Here is a 20,792-nt window from a genome sequence, read left to right as displayed (position 1 = left end):
GAGAGTCCAAACAGCTGATAAAAACATCACAATAATCCACAAGTAACCCACACCTCTCCAGTCCATCAATTAACATCTTGTGAATCGAAAAGCAGCATGTTTGTAAGAAACATTAAGATGGTTTTAACTTCAAACTGTCGCTTCCTGCTAAAATATCCATAATATTGTTTTGCCAGTGAAGAAGTCGTCTCCTCTGAATCAGGAGAGAAATCTGCACAGATCAAGCACCGTTTACAAGCCAAACAGCTCTAAACAAACAACAAAGGATGGACTTTTTCACTGGAGAATGCGTTAGTATCGATGATGGACTTGTATTTTGTCCAGAAGCACCGGCCAATGGACTGGAGATGTGATGTGGTGTTTTTATCAGCTGTTTGGACTCTCATTCTGACGGCACCCATTCACTGCATTTGTGAGCAAGTGATGTAATGCTACATTTCTCCAAATCTGATGAAGCAAACTCATCAACATTTTTTTGGTCTGAGAGTGAGCACATTTTCAGCGAATCTTCATTTTTTTTAGGCGAACGGTTCCTTTAAAGGACTAAAGCAGTGTGAAAGCTTTTTTTAAACCAAATGCATCCTGTAGATCAGTCAGACATCTGTGGCTTGACTATGTGACGTTCATAATACCCTGATGGCTATTCTTGTCTTTGGCTCTTAGGTGTGCTTCTGTTGTTTGTGAAGCAGGTGCCAGTTTATCTTGAGATCTTCCAGGCTTCTGTGTTCCCGTGGAGTGTGTGAGGTTTAGGGCATGTGTTGTGTCGTTCCTCTCTGTCGGATACGGCTCCATCTCCGCAGGCCCTCCGTCCTCACGTCTTTCTGCCGGGAAAGGTTGGGATAATCAGACTCTGGATGGCTCCTGAGGAAACACCTGCTGCTCTCTCTTTAATTGAGTAGTCCTAATGAGCAGTGGGAATCGCCATGGCGACTAGAGAAGACGTGGGTGGAGTTTAACACTATTGACAGACTCCCTGCCCTGGAGGTCATGGTGTTTGGTATCAGCCTCAGGGGATCGTTTTGTGCTGTCTGTTTAAATTAACATTTATGACATTGTTTTTTTCACTTTAAATTTAAAATGCTGATCACATTAACTTGATTTTCTAAGGAAAATGTGAGGAGCGTCTGCCCATGCAAAAATGACCGTATGATGTTGTGGGTGTTTTATGGTGCTTTGCTGATATTTTTAAGATTTGTGTGCCCATTATTAATTCAAGCAAAGCATTAGCGCATCTCTTCACAACAAACTGTACGATTTAAGGCATCATTCATATCTGCAGCACAAATTCTGTAGGATAAATTATGCATCAAAGTGTACACTGCAAAAAGTGATTTTCTTCCTCAGTATTTTTGTCTAGTTTTTCAGTAAAATTTAAAAGCATTCTTGAGTCAAGATACATTAATTTGAGAAGCGAAATTACATAATATATTGTAATAGTCTTGTTTTCTGAAAAATGTATGAAATTTTAAGTTAAAATTTAATGCTTAAAATTAGGAGCATGTCTGCCAATAGGGTAAGAAAAATAATCTTGTTTTTCCTCTAAATTAAGTTTATTTTTCTTACTTTATTGGCTGATATTTGTCATGCATAAATGCAATACAATTTTCAAGGAACTATTATAGTTTCGAGTGTAATAGTTGCTTGAAATTTGCATTGCATTTATGGGTGAAAATATCTGCCAAAATATCTGAAATTGTATTTTCTAAGAAAGCACAAGTGTACTCAAGAAAATACAATTTTGTCTTTTCGTCTTTCTACTTTAAAATTTCACATTTTATTCAATGTGTTATTTGCTGTTGCATTGTACTGTAAGTATTTGTGAAACTTACTAGCAGTTTTCTGGGTGAAAATTATTTCATTTTTTTAATTATTTTTTAGTTTAAGACAAGTCAAAAATACTAATTAGTTTTTGCTGTGTAGTTTACTAGTTTTTTTTTTTTTGCATTTTGCATTGCATTTATGCATTTGGCAAAATTTTTATCCAAAGCCACTTAAATTGCACTTATTAGTTCATGCATTTCCTGAGAATCAAACCCATGACATCAGTGTTGCGAGCACAATACTCTAATGTTTGAGCTACAGAAATGCTCAACTTGATGCTCGCCTTGGCAAACAACACTAATGCACCCTGATTGCATTAAAAAGCAAAAATTTCCATTTGAAATAATTTGACTTGATGCCTTTGAATCAGACACATATTCAGTGCGTTTTTTACACCGTGCTGCTAATTGCATCAGGCAGTCAACAGTAATCATTCACCGCAATTAACTGCCACTGACTGCGACGGGCAGCCACTCTCGTTCGCCATTACTGTGTCAATTCCAAATGCACGCTGCCATTGTAATGGCACAAAACCTTTCTCATACACGCCATCCAGAGCTGTAGCAGCCAAAGTTTGTTTCATCTGCATCTGAAGAACATTAATTCAAGCTCATGGCAGACTGGCTCAAATCCAGACCTGATGCTCGGCCTTAATTCTGTAATCTGTAATACAGCTGGAAGGCTTGCTTTACACACGTGGTTGTGCCGCATTAAGCTCCCAAACAACGAGATATCGATTGTGTTTGATAGCGAGCGCTAGACGTGAGGAGTTTATGGCCCTCGTCTATTGGCTAAGGCTCATCGGTGTGGTTTTGTGAGTAACGCAGGTATTGTAATCCTCCTCTTTAAATGACATGGATGTTTGGCAATTTCTCAGCCCACTGCAGCAGAAAATACCTCCAGATATGGGAGCTGATGGAAAACTAATGGCATTGTTACGACGGTCCCGAAGCCTTCGGGGCAGCAACAAATACTGGTGTCGCTATCAGTGATGAAAGCGACTCCCTCATCGCCCTGAGCCTGAGAAAGAGGAATGTGATGTGAAAATGCATCACATCCAATGCAGTAAATGACAGTGGGCCACATTGACAGCTTGTTGCTTCGCATCACTGAGTGATTTTAACAACAGTCTATTTAAAGTTCCCACTCCCTGCAGACGCATCCCACCAGCCTGTGTCACGACAGCCGCAGCTTATATAACCCGCAGTCCACATACACACACTGATGTTTGGGGAGTAACTAACTCAAATTAGCAAGGCTACTAAATACGTTTTTCAGTTGCATGACAGTAGCACAGCTGATTTAAAAATACTGCCGCTTTTCCAGTAGCAAGCTTATTTCTCAAATAGCCAAAGGATAGCTAATTGGCTTACCACAAACTAAGCCAATAATCAAACGCTCTCTCTCTCTCTTAGAATGTGATAGAGTGTGTTTTCATCTAGCTGCATTATCTTTGCTTTTAAAGTAATTTTTGCTTCTATTTTTCTACTTTTTTATGTATTTGGTATAATGTGCCTCAATTACTGGACAATTTTGATGTTTAGTTCTGGATAAGACTTTATTTTATTTATGTCTCATTAATCATTATAATTCATTTTGAAATGTTCACCTTTACTTGTATTTTACAGACATATAAAGGGTGACAAACATTTAAAGGAGTTTACTGTCATTTTTTGTCACGTATGCTGATTTTTATTCTTTTTAGTTACTGTATTGCTTCATATTCTGCTGTTGATCCCAGTAACATGCATATGTATTTTAATTTATTTGTCTCAATTATTGGACAATTTTAATATTTCATTAGTATAGAACTATTTTATGTATCTGTCTCAATAATAATAATGACTTTGACGTTCACTATTATTTGTATTTTACAGATGAATGAAGAGTGACCATACAAACTTTTAAAGAAGATATTTTTCCTCAGGCATGTTGATTTTTATTCTTTTTAGAGCAGCTTTTCACTTCACAAGACGTTAATTACTTGTGGATTATTGTGATGTTTTTATCAGCTGTTTGGAGATCCATTGATGAAGTGATGGAACACTACATTTCTCCAAATCTTATGAAGAAACAAACTCATCAGCTCATCGTGGATGGTCTGAGGGTGAGTAAATTTTCAGCAAATTTTTATTTTTGGGTAAAATTATTCCTTTAAGGACAGACTTCATAAAAGTATTGATAAAGCCATATAGAGAGAAGAACATCATAAATTCTTGAGGTGGGCTCTTTTGGCTCGGGCCAAAGCGTCCACCCACAGCATCACATAGCAGTCTGTTACAATGACTCAGAGCACCTTAGATACGGCTCTGCATCGCCATGGCAACCACCCACAACTCCCCAGCATCATGACAGCGAGTTTTGCACATGCAAACACCACTCGCAAAAAATGACTAACCTGTGAACTGTGCCTGACGTGACATTGGATGCTACTTCGTTTGCTAAAAGTCATTCAGATAAGTGGTTTCTAATCCATTAATCCTTCAGGATCACGACCCGAGTCTTTGTTCGTTACTTACAGCCTGTGAAAGTTGGTCCTGAGCTCATATTTGAATGTTTCCAGAGCAGGATATTTTCGACAGTGACTGACAGTATGTCTCTGAAAAGAAATGTCACAGAATGTCTCAGATTCTGGCAAATGTCAGCACAATGAACCGCTTTGGCCCGGAGTACAGTACGCCTGACATTTCTATTCACCATAGCACTGCTACGGAAACTGCTGCGCAGCTAAAAGCGTTAAAATTACACCCAACTTTTTCCTTGACGGTGAAGTTATCTGTCTTATTCATGCGGCAGTTTCCAAGACAACCTTTGAAAGCGGAGGAAGATATGCGTTACTGGTTTATCAAGGGCCCATTGTGTTTCACATCTCTTTTAAAATCAAGACTCCTAGTTTCACAGACTTTCATACTCTTTGTGATGTCTGGTGATATAATGAACCCGTTTCAGTGGCGTTCAGTGGGCGCTCATTGTCCTGTGACGAGAACCTCTTGAATAAGTTTCAGCTCAGCACCTGTACGTTTGCAATCTCCTGGGTCTCTTATCTACAGAATGCCATCCTCATTTTCACCCACTTTTTGTTTTCTCCCTTCTCGTGGATTATTCTAATTGTTGAGAATTCAGCATACCTGAGGTTGAGATAAATAATTTTGGATTTCTAGTGCCAGGCTAGAGAAAAATCCTGCTTATCCATTTTTAATGAGGATTCTCCTCATAGACGCTCTGACCCAGTATCTTTTGTGGAGAGCAGGAGAGTGTCAGTCTGGAGGAAAGCTGGTGGTAATGGGACTCCATTTAAAGCCCCCTGTGATGAATTAGCCTGCTGCCACTAACTCACAACACACACATGTTCGCACAAACACACTCAGACACGCAAACACACACTTCCTCCACCGCCCTCTCTAGCCTTAAGCCGCTTCCAAGAAAACCGCCCCAGGGGTGACATTGGTTTGATGCTGTAAACACATCTGTGTGTGTGTGTGTGTGTGTGTGTGTGTTAGCATAGAGGTTGGCTGTGAAATTTTAATCCATTTAAAAGCCTGCAACATTATGTTGAGTTTTCTTTAAGATTAATATTATATCATGGAAAGTTCTGACTTTAAAACAGATGAGAGTTTTCAGACATTAAAGAGAATGATTCAGTGACTCACTCATAAAGACAGGCTGAATACTACCATGTAATGTTTACTATTTTTGCCATTTCTTTATATGACACAAACACATGCTAGTTTGCTATTCAGAATTCAGCCAGTCACTTGTTTTGTTCCCTAATTAATCAGTGTTTTTGAATGAATCAGGTGAATCAATGATTCAATGGCTCGCTCATAAAGACAAGCAGTTGTTTAGTTCCAGCGGATGACGCAGGACGTAGGCGTATGGCTTGAGGGTGAGTAATTCATGGGGTAATTTTCATTTTTGGGTGAACTATCCCTTTAATTGTTTTGTTGTTGAATGAATCAGTGTTTTTGAACAAATGGCTTAAATGATTGATTCAATGACACACTCATAAACAAAGGCATTTGTTTTATTCCTTAATAAATCATAATCATAAATCATAAATACAGGCTGAATTATGAGTATCATACTACTTTTACTTTTTCTGCCATATTGGACACAAAAGGTATAAGTAGTATTATGCTAGTTTTCTATTCCTAATTCGGCCAATAACTCATAACTCTGTTCCTTAATTTAGCAGTGATTTTGAATAAATCAGCTGAATCAATTATTCAATGGTTTGTTCATAAAGACAAGCATTTGTTTAGTTCCTTAATGAATCAGTGTTTCGAACAAATTAGTTGTGAATGAGCAATGGCTCACTTATAAAGACAGTTAATTGTTTTGTTGATGAATGAATCAGTGTTTTAGAACAAATATGTTGAATGAATGATACAGCGACTCAATCATAAACAGGCTTTTGTTTATCATTCATTAATGAATCAGTGAGATCTGAAATTAGATTCAATGACTCATTCGTAAACAAAGTAATTTATTTCGTTCCTTCATGAATCTGTGTTTTTGAATGAATCAGCTGTGAAAGATTCAAAGACTCACTCATTCAATGACAGGCTGAATTATGAATATCATACTACTATACTTTTTTGAGTACTAAACAGATCGGTTGAATCATTGATTCAGTGAATCAATTAAGACATAAATTGATCTTGCTCATAAAGACAGTTATTTGTTTTGTTGATGAATGAATCTGTGTTTTTGAATGAATGGGTTGAATGAATGATTCAATGACTTATCATAAAGACGGGCACTTGTTTAGTTGCTTACTGAATCAGCCATTCTGAATGAATCGGTTGTGATTAATTCAATCATTGACTTATTCAATCATTGATTCAGTGGGTGACTCGCACATAAAGACAGTCATATTAAGACTGTGTAAGTAACTATATAAGTTTCAAATCATAAGTAAACATGGTTTATGCATTGTCAGGGTTTTATGATGTGCTTTTTAAAAATCAGCAATTTATTGTAGGATAGAATGGGATGGTACTTCATTAATCTCCTGAGGGAAATTGAGGCGGTACAGCAACAAACATAAATCACAGAAAACGAATTGCAATGGTTGCAGTTCAATATAGTGCCATAATAACAGATAGACTAGAAAGATCAGAAAGGATAGAAATAAATATACACTATGCAAAGTGGTTAAATTATTTTGTTGAGTTAAATTAATGGAAAAACATTGCCAATGACATACTGATCCTATCATTTTTAACAGTGTTCTTTAAAATGTGTGATATGTGTTACTAAACATTACATGTGAACACACAGCCTCTTGTGGGATTTTGCTAGTTTTGTTTTGTTAGTCCGGATCTAAATTCTGATTATGTGAAGCCGTTTCATTGCATTATTTTTGCATTACGTTTCAGGATGAAACAGCACTCATCTCCCGCAAGGTTGATGTTGAACCAGCTCATCAGATCAGACAGCCTTAGACTTCTCTCTCAAATAACCGCTCCTGTTGGGTATCAGGGCGAACAGAGGCTGCTCGCTTGGGCGATATCCAAGCAGTTCAGTCAAACAGAATTGAGAAGTCACATGCTTATCAAGCCTCAGATCTGAGTCCCTGGAGATCATCTGAGAGCCGGACCTCCTCCTCCTCCCAGAAGAGTGAAGCCTGCTGAGACGGGGAAACACGAGAGAGATGGAACACAATGCACCAGCTGAGAGCCGTCCACAGAGCACTCATTGTTCCCACTGTATAAGCATTTGTGCCACAGAGACCCTTCTGAAGCTCTGGCCATGCCACGCTACTGGTTTGCGGGGGCGGTGTGTTCGTTTCTCTCTTTCTCTGTTGCTTTGTGATTTCTCCATCTCAGCTTTCACTGGCTTAGAAAGCGTATCTGGGCTGCAGGGGTGTCAGCTGGTGTTATGTGCACATATGTCTCATGCTCTGCTAAATTTTCTGTCCTACACTCTTTATAATAAGGTTCTTTATTGGCATTGGTGGTTCCATGAAGAACCTTTAACATCCATGGAATCTTTCAAGGTTCTTTAGTTTCATTAGATTTTTAAATGTTCTTCACAATAAGAAAAAGTGGTTATTTTTAGAACTGTTCACTCAAAGGTTCTTTGAGGAACCAAAATGGTTCTTCTATGGTATCACTTAAAAAAAAAAAACTTTTGAAACCTTTATTATACTTTTAGTGGCATTTACAGAGGCAGTCTGCTCAATGGGTGGACAAACAGAGGTGGCAAATGTGCATCATTGTTGAAATCACATGCCAGGCGTGAAACAATGCCTGCTCTGTGGCTCTTCACACGAGTGGGATGTATAAGACCACATCACCTCTTTCTCAAGACACGTGCCACTGCCAGGCGGCCAGCTTCCCACGCGGAGGTCAGATAAGGAGGAGATGATGGATACATTTGACTGGTGTTTGAGCAAATACGCAACAACAAAAGAATAAGGAAGATCAGCATCCAAACGACCAATTGGTTCTCAGGTTTTCAATATATATATACATATGTTATATATACTATATTATATATACTGGATAGTAACTGATTACATGATTATGTAATCAGATTTCAAAAAGTAAGTACTTGTAATTAGATTATATTACATTTTAAACTGCTCTTAGTCAGATTACAGTTACTTTTTTATGGATTACATGATTACATGGCAGTAAATTACTCATAATTTATGGATTCTCCCTAATTCTTATTTTTTCTCTACCCAAGTCTGGGAAACCCTGTTGTAATATGATATTTAATACACTTCATGTATTTAATAGACTTCAAAGAATGCAATATATTTTCTTTCTCTCTTTTTTAATATATCAAAATGATAAACAATAATCTCAGTCAAATCTATGGAATAAACAAGGTAGGTCAAAAGTAATCTAAAAGTAGTTGGAATACATCACCTAAAATGAATAATCTAATAAATTCAGTAACTAATTACAATTGTTATGTAATCTGTAACAGACTACAATTTGCTAGTAATCTACCCAGCATTACCACAGCGTGTGTGTGTGTGTGTGTGTGTGTGTGTGTGTGTTATTGTTATTTGTAGTTGGGGTTGTGATATGCCTTGCTAATTTTTGTCAAATACAACAATAAAGAAAAAGAAAACAACAAGCACCTTATGTCGTGAATCCGAATATCGTAAACACAAATTCGGACACTTTTAACAGGCAGAAGCACTAAGTCTGTACTTCTGAAGAAAACACACTGACATTGGGATGGTAGTGAAGCGTGATCGCACGACCCCCCAAACCTCCCATCAGCGGTGATTTTCTGCTCAATTTGAAATGAGGACAGGAGGTTTCTGCATTAACGTTAACGTGTTAAAGTGCTTTCTCCTGGAGTGAGGTTACGGGCCTCTCCTGGGCGTGTTTCAGCCATCGCCGTAATTGCTTGCGAATGGAAATTTCCTGCTCGCCTCTCTGTTCTTCAAAAGGACACGATCCATTCATTTCCTGCCATTGCCATAGTAACCGCAACATCTCCCCTTGACTTTGCCATCCCAGAGTTCCTTTCAGGTTGAAATGAAAGCCCTATGTGCGCTCATCACATCTCTATAAAAGGCTACTTAGGTAAAGCTGGGGTGCTGTGATGCTAAAGTCGTCTTAGTGGTTAATAAGCTGAGTCGAGGAGCACAGATGCTTGTTGCCGGGTGAACCAGAGAGAATATGCAGTTGTCATGTTGCAACAATATGACCAGCTCAAACTAGAATAGGAAAATGAGAGAAAAGAAAACAAAAAAAGGGCAAGTACAGATAGAATGAAGATCATAAACACAGAAAACAAGGGCTGCTGCTGAGGGAGGATGGGCTTCTAGTCGCCCACTGTGATGATTCATCAGGGCTTACAGAGAGTTGCTACTGGAAACAGTGTGTGTGTGTGTGTGTGTGTGTGTGTGTGAGAGAGAGAGAGAGAGTCACTGTTTTTTTTTTTTTTTTGCAAGGCCATCAGTCCCCAGATATATTGACTGTAGTCATATTTCACCCTAAAATCAAAAGAAAGACTGAAATGATGTTTTGATTGGGGTAAATGAAGCCTATAAAGATTTGTTTCTGCACTGTGACATATTTGTGACAATTAAGCACATTTTTCCTGCAAAATCTCATTATTGTATAATGCAAAAAAACTCATTACTGTAATGAAATAATTTAAACTGTATTTACATATCAGTATTCGTTGTACTGCCTTTATATTACAGTATTTTTAATCAGAATTAAATAATGAGATCAACCTCTTAATTACAAAGAAATTTGCTTAAGTCAATTAGTAAAATGTCCAGATGCATTATGATAATTAAATTTTAATAGGACTTTAATTGTCTTGAAAATGTCACATTAATATTATGTTGACTTTTGAATATATATATATATATATATATTAACTGTTAAATATTTTATGTATTGTACGCATATTATTATTATATATTATGTTTGTATTTCAATGTAGTGCTTTGGGTTTAGAAAAGCACATTACAAATAAATTGCAATATTATTATTCATTTTTAATGCAAAAAAAACTAATTACTGTAATGCATAGAAAAATTATTTAATAAACTGTTTAGTATTTACACATCAGTGAAGTATTCATTTTACTGCCTTTAGTTTATGTATTACAGTATTTTTTAATAAAAATGATAATGAAAATCACCATTGAATTACAAAGATATTTAGTTAAGTCAATCAGTTTTATTTAATTGATCAATAATTTAATTGTCATGAAAATGTCATATTATTATTATCATGAATTAGTAGTAGTAGTATGAAACTATATTAATAATCTAGATTTAACTATTATATTATTTAACTACTGATTAACTGTTTTATCTTTAATATTGATGTCTGCATTCTATAATTTCTATATTTCTATATTTTTTCTTTTGATTTTGAGTTGAAATATGAACTGTACATATTTTCATGAGCTTCCGCCAAATAGATGAAATAACCCAGGAAGGTTTCGAGGGATGATCTCTCAAGTATATACGGCTTTGAAAACCTTTTATTCTGTGGGAAATATCATTGATGTCACCTCAGTTCAGCTTTAAAATCTATTTTCCTTTTCCATCGCTGTCGTTATATGGAGAGAGAGGCCGTCTGAATTTGAAAGCCATAGAGAGCGGGAGAACATGAATCGAGTGAGTGTCGGTATGCATATAAATCATCATACATCATCTGGGATAAAGCCTGTTACTTTTATTAGTCTGATCCGATATGATCATCTCCATGCTCATCTCTGACACCTGCTACTCAGAAAGCGACGTACAGCCACATTACCATGAAAGCGCTGGGTTTATTCAACTCCTGAAGATGGAGGGGAGTGTTGTAGCACAGTTAGTTTGACAAGTCAGAAAAGAGCTGTGGAGATGTCATCAATATCATACACTCCCATCGCTTTTTTGAGGTTACAGGAAAAGTGGCATGTGACTGGGAGCAACATTGTACATTTTATGACCAAAACACTGATTTTTAGGAAAGAAAGTAATTATTTTCATTAAGATTTTTTTTTTTTTTTGCCTAGCAATCATTGTGTTGTAGGTACAATTATTTGACTTACATAACCTAAAGTAGCTCTTTCTCTAGTTTAATTTGATACCTTGCATTCATGCTAACTTCAAACCCACATGCTAAAACAGTCAGCTATGCTATGGTTGCTTGGGGTGAGGATAGTTGTAACAGTTCAGTAAAAACCCCTTATGATGATTCCAGTGAGTCCAGTTATCCAATCCATCCTCTGTCGAGGCAAAGTCATGTGAGGTTTTTGTTGTGCATCAAGGCATTTATGTAGTAAATGTGTTTCCATCATACACACACAGCAATTATTTTTGTGCTAATTTTAAAGTCCTAAAAGAATATTATTATTCTTAGCAATAAAGTGCTTGCATTAACATCTATCCACAGCCTGTGTTACAACTCACTCCAGTAGTGGGGTAGGTTGTAACAATGGAACTCTTTGTTTTTGACATGAACTCACATAGTCTGTGATTATGCAGCACACGTCCAAGTGAGTTTTATTTGTAGTAGACAAATGTGGCTACCGTTTATCAAAGTTTGAGCGATCTAGCACAAACAACCACTGAGTTACTGATGCTCAAGCTAAAAGTGTTACTACCATCCCCGGTCTCCCCAAATTTTGCGATAATGTGAATCTATTTCAGTGATCGAGTCGGTCTGGAGAAGCGGGTCAGTGACTGATCGTGTTTTGGCAGCTGGATTCACGTCTGGCTGAAACTTTGACGTTAAACTCACATTGACTGACAGCACATTATCTCAGATTAGCGCCACTCAATCAATTAGTTCCAATCAATTCTCTCCTCAGCCACACATTTACATAATTTATGCACCGGTAGCAGATAATGAGAGCAGATTCGGTTCATGAGAGCAGATTTGATTCATAATTAGCTTGAGTATTTCAGAAAGCTGTGGTGTAACTACAGGAATTTAGGGATGGAAATTAAAAGAAAATTAGGTTGTTTTACCAATGAAAATAGCGAGGAATCTGATAAATGAACATTGATCAATGTTCATGAGATATTAACGTGCTTAAGATCCTCTGCAGTGAATGGGTGCCGTCAGAATGAGAGTCCAAACAGCTGATAAAAACATCACAATAATTCACAAGTAATCCACACCACTCCAGTCCATCAGTTAACATCGCGTGAAGTGAAAAGGTGCGTGTTTGTAAGAAACTAATCCATCAAGACAATTTTAACTGCAAACCTTTGCTTTGCGGAAACACTTTGTCTTCTATCCATAATATTGCTTTTCCCAGTTAAAAAGTAATCTCTTCTGAATCAGGAGAGAAATATGCTCAGCTGTGCATTTAAGACTTCTTTATGTAAATAATGTGTCTCCATAGTGCATCAAACTCAAAAAAGCAAGAAATCCTGTTTTTCATTGCATGAAAAAGTAGAAGTACACAATTTTTAAACTACTCAAAAAAGTACAATTACTGATAAAAACTACTTAATTACTGTAACGTGAGTATTTGTAATTCGTTACTTCACACCCCTGATGATTTTTCACTTGAACATTGCAGTGAAGAGAATGCTAGTAGTGAACTAGTCAGAACTAGTATGAGAGAGCAAGATATTTTCATTTCCGTCTGAATGTTAGCAGCTCCTGCTATGTGACATTGGGGAACAGTGACAACATGGAAGCAGACTGTGTGTGAGTGAGTGTGTGTGTGTGTGTGTGTGTGTGTGTGTGTGTGTGTGTGTGTGTGGCTGAATAATTTATACAGAGAGGCTGGGAGAGAGAGTAAATATTAAGCTAGTTGAGCGATGCATCCTCATGCACACACACACACAATTTCTCCCTCCTGTGATTTAGAGGAGCTGGCACTGTGGCATTAGTCTCTCCAGCGGAGTCTCAAAAGCAGATGGATGTTCAGAGGGTGTAAGATGTGTGTCAGTGGGTCAGAGACTGCCCAGCATCCTCTGGGGCCTCAGTGGCGAGGACCTGTGCTATGATTCCTTCCTCTTTGCATGGATGATTTCATTAGAGAACAAGTGAAAGGTTGCTCTGCAAATACATGCAAATTAATGCTTTGGGTCAACTTAATGTGAATCTCACAAAATGTCCAGGTACTATACTATACTACACTGTATTATATTATATTATATTATATTATATTATATTATATTATTAAATGCATTTATTTAATGAACTGAATAATATAGAAATAATATTGAATTTATATCTTTTATTCAATAATAAAATAATGTAATGTGTTTTATATTTTTGTGAAATGCCTGTGAATGTTATTGATGTTCAGGTACATTTTACTTAACACATATTATTATATTATATTATATTATATTATATTATATTATATTAATACCTTTTTAAATAAATATATATTTTATTTATGAAAATCTTTTTTTTTACATTTTATTTATTCATAATATTAATTATTCACATTAATATGTGGTCACTCATTGGTGTGATAGATTAATCTGAATCTGTACAATCAACTGTATAGTAATTCCTTTCCTTTGTTTCAGAGTGAAATATAACTCCGGCATGATCACCTTGAGATTCATCGATTATTTCACTTTCAGACCCAACGGAAGTAGTTTAAGCATTAGGATGATAATAATGCACATGGACTATTGTGAAGACTAAACATGAACACTTGTTCAGGATTTAGACTGCATGTATGTTGTTTATTGTGCTGCTGGCATGTTTTAAGGCCGCCACCTGTGGAGACCGGCCTCCGTTTGAGGCTGTTAATCTTTTATTATGCAAATCCTAATTGGACTGTTCAGATTCACTTCGGCCCAGTGGCCTCGACGAAGGGGAGCCGTCCCAAAGCTGTGACATTACCCAGCATTCCCATTACCCAGCATTCTGTTAGAGCAGAACTTTTCATTGGCACTCATCTGATATCCAGCTAAGCCATCTATCGCTGAATACAATTTCAGATACGGTCACAATATCAGAAGAGCACTTTTGATTCACTGCGTGAATGTTTTGCATTTGTATCACAGCACAGGGCTTTAATAATTTAGTTTTTTGTGGGGCTGACAGAATGATTCTGGCATTTTAATGGATTAACATGAAGCCAATTTTCATTCTGGATGGCTGATGAGTGATGTTTGTCCTTCCGCAGTCAATCAATCAGGACGGGAGGTCTGGGATTTGGAGATGGAAGAAGACGCCTCACGCCTCAGCGATTCAACACATAAATCTCCAGCCCTGACCCAGGAGATCAGGAACAGAAACAGTTAAGAAACATCTCACAGATATCTTGCGATATCCTTTTTGGTCTTTTTCTTCTAATATTGCTTTAAGTTCTTTATCTTAACTAAAAAACCCTATAGATTTTTAAGAGGGACTCAAGCCATATATATAGATCAGAATATCATAGAGACTGGCTGCAATGACCTAGCAACCGCTCAGAACACCCTAGCAACCATTTAACATTCTATATACATCTATGAACAGTGCTGGGTAGTAACTAATTACATGTAATCTGGATTACGTAATCAGTTTCCAACAATGTAGTACTTGAAATTAGGTTCTATAACATTTTATAATGCTCATAATTGGATTACAGTTACTTTTTATGGATTACATGATTACAAATTATTGACGCAATGGCAGTAAATTATTCATAATTTATTGATTCTCCCTAATTCTTCTTTTTCTGTCTTTTAAATTTTACTTTCTAAAAAATTATATTGTGTCATTTTGAATACAGTGAGTATTTACATGGCCATGTAAATTAATTTGCAATCCATGCATCTGAATTTGAAGACAAAAGCATCTCTCAGTCAATTACACCATGTATGAGATGAATAATTATGCAAGTTCTCAAACACTGCCGATGTATAACTGACCAAAATATTTAAAACCTTTGACCATGTCATTGCTGTTTTCATGTTTATTCATTTTTGTTCATGTGATGCAGGGATTCCCAGACTTTTTTGTCAGACAAACCCCTTTGATCTAAAATATTTACTTGAAGATTTAAAATTAATATTTCAATAATTTAACAACGCATGTTCTCTGATGTTGGTTTATGGTAATATATTTTATTTCTCCATTATTCTATATAACAATAAACCCACTTAAATCAATAAACAAGTTAGGTCAAAAGTAATCTAAAAGTAATCCTGAAGCGGTCAGAATACATTACCTAAAATAAGTAATCTAGATTACATTACTGACTACATTTTCATCATGCAATTTGGAATCAGTAACAGACTACAATTTGTAAGTAATCTACCCAGCACTGTCTATGAATATCCTAGCAACCACATACTGTGACAACATTCTAAAAACATCTACGAATATCCTAGCAACCACATAGCAACGTTCTAAAAACATTTATGAACATCCCAGCAACCCTATTCTGTAACAACATTCTAAAACATCTATGAATATCCTAGCAACCACAATGCAACATTCTAAAAACATTTATGAACATCCTAGCAACCACATAGCAATGTTCTAAAAACATCTACGAATATCCTAGCAACCACATAGCAATGTTCTAAAAACATCTATGAACATCCTAGCAACCCTATTCTGTAACAACATTCTAAAACATCTATGAATATCCTAGCAACCACAATGCAACATTCTAAAAACATTTATGAACATCATAGCAACCACATAGTAATGTTCTAAAAACATCTACGAATATCCTAGCAACCACATAGCAACGTTCTAAAAACATTTATGAACATCACAGCAACCACATAGCAATGTTCTAAAAGCATCCATGAACATCCTAGCAACCCTATTCTGTAACAACATTCTAAAACATCTATGAATATCCTAGCAACCACATAGCAACGTTCTGGCACCTAGCCGATCTTAGCATCATGGCAATGATTTCTGTAAAAGCACCACTCATTTTGTGTTCAGAAAATTTAAAAAATTTAGTTATTATTATATGAATCGCCAGCTTGAAGTCAATTCTCGAAGGCCGGTGATTAAAAAGGGAAATTATTAGATTTGATCTGTGCAGGTCTGTGTCCCTAGTGGAGCAAATATCTGTAATTAGATACGGAGAGATGATGAGCGCTCAGTCTCTCTGTCACTTCTACCTTATCTTAAAATGCTAAATTATGTCATTATCTCGCTAGAACAATTAATAATAATTAATAAAGAGAAATGCTGGTGCAAAAAGCCTCTGAAAACAAATGCTCTGCCTTTCCTGACTTTCTAACAAGGCTAATGGCTTCTCCAAAAGTTTTCTCTCATTTGATGGATGTGGCAGCTGATGCAAATTGTGACTCTGGTCTAATTGCTGACATTAGTTTGACATTCTTCCGGCATTTTAACCAAACGTTTCTGAAAAGAGTATATGAAAAACCAGCCCTTCAGATTTATTACGAGTAACACTGTGAATAATAATTGAGTTCTCCAGGGTGAGCAAATGAACACTCAATCCAGCAACAATGCATGACCTTCATGTAGCCAAACCTCTGTCCTCTGCGCATTCTGGTCAGTATATTTGAACTCAGCATGGCCACTCCCTTCTGATTTGCATATTCATGCCTCTGTTCTCTTTATTCAACAACTGCATGGATACTGAAATGTCAGCAGTTTGATAAAATGTCCATCTCTGATGTAGCAGCTCTTTGTTCCTTCCCTCAGCAATATTTTCCATTTTAATGAACAGGTTTTCAGCAATCTTTTGTGTTTTACACCAATTATGGCAGTAATATATCAAATAATATTTCCAAAATTTAGGCAAGCCAATTTGTCAGGCTGCAGACCTTGCACCAACCTAGTTATTTATATTCTTAAAGATTCAACATATAACTAGAGATAACCTTCACAGAGATTACAGTCCCAGAATGCACTGTGTTGAGGTCAGTTGGGGGAAAATCCCAAATTTAGAAACAGTGTTATTTCAGTGTTAGATACTATTCAGTATGAGATACTGTTATAGTTTTATTAATATTTTGAGTTTTTTTCCCCCCTTTTTTTACTTTAACTTTTTGTTAAAACTTTAGTTATTTTGTTGTTGTTTTTTTACATTTTTACTAGTTTTTTATGTTAATAAAATATAGTTTTTATTCATTTTTATTTTATTTTTTACTTATTTTAGTATATCAAGTTAAAGTAAATGACAATAAGATATATTTACTTAGCAAATAGCTGGAAAAAAATTAGTTTTACAATTTTGAAGATATTTTGAAAAATGCTGGTAACCAAACTGTTTTGGTTACCATTGATTTCCATTGTATGACAAAAAAATACATTTATTATAATTTTCTTCTTTTATGTTCCACAGAACGTAATAGCAGTGTAAATGCATTCATGCCACCTCTGAGCTGCAACAAACAGCCTGTAAATATATCTAAATACCAATTCAGCTGCAGCAACTAAAAATAAATCAATAAAATAATGGCAGTTTTAGCCTACAAATTTAAGTGTAATAAATTTAGTACTGAATCAAAATATTTCTTTCTAAAGATGCTTTTTGTAATGTCTATTTGATGCTTAACACAATAATTACTTTATTTGCAATTAATTAGATTAATAATCACCACATTTTGTTATTAATTAGATTTTAAAATATATCACTTGATAGCCCTAGTTTTTCGTTTTAGTAATTATAATAACCCTGCTTATAAGGTTGTTGTCTGTGCAGACAGCAATGAGCTCACTAGGTTTTGGAACACAACTAATACCCTCTCAGTTATCGCTAAGTGGCCATATCCTGCAGATAATCTAGTTGCTGACGACATCATATCCTGCCTCCGTGACCTCAATGTAAACCAACACTAACCATTGATAGTAATGTCCGTCTTCAGCTAGTTAAATGTCTCTATGCCCTTACTGTATTACATATTCCCTGGAGTTACCACTCAAGTAGTAACACCAGAAGTGCCAGACTGCGTATTAGGTGTTTGCTAAGGCAAGCATCACTGTTGCTATTGCTCAAATCATGCTATTCATTTTTAAACAATCAGACATATGATTTAACTAGATAAAACAATGAAAATAATCCCACAGATTTGAAGGATTTGAGCTACATGCCAGAATATCAATAGCCTTGAGGGGTCTTTTAAGTTTTTTAAAGCTAATATTACGTTAAAGTAAGTAATTACTCAGTTTTACACTACTGATGAAAAGTTTGGGGTCAGTATCATTTATTTTTGTTTTGAAATAAGTCTCTTCTGCTCACCAAGGCTGCATTTATTTGATCAAACTTTTCTGATTATTATCATATTAAAAACAGTTTTGCTTCTTCCAGGGCCGGCCCAAGCCTTTATGGGGCCCTAAGCAGAATTTTATTTGGGGGCCCCTCGGTGCCGCCAATGCAACTGATTATTGTCAATGCTTGATTATTCGCACAATATAAATCTTAATAGCAAAGTATAGCAAATAGAATATAATAGCAAAGACCCCAAAGGTTAGGCTAATAATGTTAGGCTGTTATACCAAGTTTATGAAACAGAAGCTTATTTTTATTACAAAAATATATTCCCAGTATTGTTTTTACACAGAAGACAAAAAATGTAATCTAAAACTAGCTAAGTAAAATGTTATATTATAATATATTAAGATGTCGAGGCTATTTACGGATGTTAATCAAACATGAACAAGAAGATACCCTTTCTACTTCTATTCTACATCTTTTGTCCGTTCGTTTTGTATTCTTCCTCTATTACCGTCACTTTTTTTCCAAGTTTGGCAGGATGTTGTTCTCGCTCAGCAGCAGTCACATGAAACATGTCCTGTAGCCTTTCAACCTGAAATGCTTTGTTTCCTCCGGTTCAAACACAAGAACATTCAGCCTAGTTCGCAGCTCATGCTCAGGTTGCCATGCGAGCTCATTAAAAAAGAACTACGGCTATGTCTTTATTTATTTCTCACACAGGGCTATCTCACCATTTAACACAAGCAGATGTACAATGCAAAGGTGTGTTTTGCTGGATAAAGCTGGGTGATGACACAGCCGGGAGCCGGCATCCTTTGCGAGATGCAAGGCCGTTCTGAGGATGCGCAGACCTCCAGCATCCGGCTTGTCCTTGCCACTTTCCTACCTTTCACCTCCTCCCTCAGATGTTTATCCGACCTCAGCTGTAAACATGCTAACTGACCGAATGTGAAAATGTAAGGAGAAGGACTGCAGCTGAAGTCGTTGTCTCCATGGCGATGACCTTGCGCTGCTTCAACAGCCTTAGAATGTAACCTCAGAGATATGAATTACAGATGGGAGGTAAAGATAGCGTCAAGCAATTGCTCTGGTGTATGTGTAATGGAGCTATATTGGCAGTTTCCATGAAGATTTGGTCGGAGCTTCAATCCGCTCGCTCTTGGCTCTGAACTAACTGTCTAGACTAGCACGGACGCTGTGGAAATCTCAACCGAGATCATTTAAAACCTCATTACGGATGCGAGGCTCGGTATGGAGGACCCAGGGAGAGCAGGAAGTGAAGGGAATGCCTAATAAATCCTAGAAACAGTAAACAAGAGTGACTGGTTTTTCCTCCTCCTCATGACCCAACTGCACCCTTCTGACACTAAACCAGACGCACAGAGCCGCTCAAGCCAATGAGAGACACAAATTGGAGGAAATGGGATCTAAAATGAAATTTTTAAATATCCATTAAAATCACGCACTGAGTTCATCTTTTTCACAGGCCTGACGGCACAAAATAGATGACAGCATCAGTCATGTACAGCTGTTGGTCATATCTATAAATTATAAAAACTTATTTTTGTGGATATATGTGTATAATATATTACAGATGAAGCCCTGTGATGGACCGGACTGGCCATGCGTCCAGCGTTTCTCCGTCTGCGGTCCAAGACATTGGATATACCCCAGATCCTCTCGAGCCTACAGAGGACAAGCAGTTTGAAGAAGGGATGGGCAGATGAAGATCTAATAATATATTTGTACTAAGAAAAATAAATTATTTACCAGATGTGTGTTTTTGTTGTTGTTTTATTTTGCTTCAGAGTGTAATCAATTTATTAATAAATATTAAATCAATGCAAAATAATTAAATGCAAGGTTTCCGTCTGGCTCAAGTTAGAGCTGAAATAAATTCTGTGCAATTCCCACAATTCGTTACAAGAGGGTGTTCAAAGTTATTTTGACTTGGATGTTTTGAAAATTTATTTTAACAAATCATGAGATAAACAGAACAATACAAGAAAATCCTGCAATTCAAATTTTAATTGATATTAATACAAGTTTACAGATTTAAGTGATTATTTTTTAAATAATAGAGATATTTTATAAATATTTCTGATATTGAATAATCAATTTAATATATAATTTTCAATGCAAAATAATTGAATGCAAGATTTTCCACTGGCTTTAGAAATAAATTGCAGCAGTGTAATACACACAAATCACCACAGGAGGCATGAAACATGCTCATAAATGGTGTCTAAAAGAAATGACTATTTCTTTGCTGTTTAGTAACAGTTATGTGTTAAGAGTTGTGAAACAGAAATAATGTAAGTAAAGGATGTTCTGTGTGTCTTTTAAATTACTCTTAGTCTTAAATGAAT

The sequence above is a fragment of the Sinocyclocheilus rhinocerous genome, unplaced genomic scaffold (assembly GCF_001515625.1).
Source record: "Sinocyclocheilus rhinocerous isolate Xijiao unplaced genomic scaffold, SAMN03320098_v1.1 scaffold208, whole genome shotgun sequence".
In the NCBI taxonomy this organism is placed as follows: Eukaryota; Metazoa; Chordata; class Actinopteri; order Cypriniformes; family Cyprinidae; genus Sinocyclocheilus; species Sinocyclocheilus rhinocerous.
The sequence above is the reverse complement of the archived record's forward strand: the minus strand, read 5'-3'. Positions refer to the sequence as shown.